Below are 923 nucleotides of genomic sequence, written 5' to 3'. Positions count from 1 at the left end.
ACACTGAGGGTTGCGATCTGTTGCCGGTCACGATAAAAGACAAAAAGGAAAAAAAAAAAAAGAAACATAAACAAAAAAAATGTTCTCATGGAATCTGTGGTTCATATTAAGCTTATTAAGCATATTAAGGTTGAAGATTCTGGAGTCATCAATTGCCTCCCAAACTCCTGCATTTCTTCTTTTATTTCAATAGAATTCATTCCTGGACAATATGAAGGCATTTTATAGCATGGTTGAGAATAAATATCTGCACAATTGGAAAAAATAATTCTCACTTGTCTGGGACAAATGAGACAACATTCTACACCCGTGGCATTGCATGCAATCAAATCCTGACTGGAGTCATGGACACCTGTTGAGTTGTCATGCCGTAAGTCCTGCCATGTTTCAGAATCACTATCAGGACCCCAGCGAAAACATCAGCTCTCCTAACCAGACATGTCATGAAGCTCGTGGCTCTCACATAATGGATAAACACTTCTATCACCTAATTTAATATGAGGATGTGAATTCTCTTCATGGGAGAGACCATTATTTTTATGCATTACTGTAATTGATTTTTTGTCATTTCTAACTTTGACTTTATATGTATTTAACAAATCAGTGATTTTCAAAGTGTTTTATGGGGTCCCTGGGTGGTCTCTAAGATACTTTCTGGAAATTTCTGAGAAATTCTGAGAAATGAAAAACTACTGTATTTTCATAATAACATTTGTTTATATGATGGATATGCTATGGACTGTAAATGAATTATTGTCCAATCTAGGTATGTATTAAAATACACTGTACTCTACAAATATGTGCTATTACAAATAAAAAAATAAAAATAAAGATGATATTCAGTATTTATGTACTTTTTATTGTTATTATTATTACTATTATTATTATTATTATTATTCTCTCACAAGCATACATGAAGTTAA

This window comes from Galeopterus variegatus, unplaced genomic scaffold, assembly GCF_000696425.1.
Source record: "Galeopterus variegatus unplaced genomic scaffold, G_variegatus-3.0.2 Scaffold12951, whole genome shotgun sequence".
NCBI classification, from domain to species: Eukaryota; Metazoa; Chordata; class Mammalia; order Dermoptera; family Cynocephalidae; genus Galeopterus; species Galeopterus variegatus.
Note: the sequence above shows the minus strand (reverse complement) of the source record.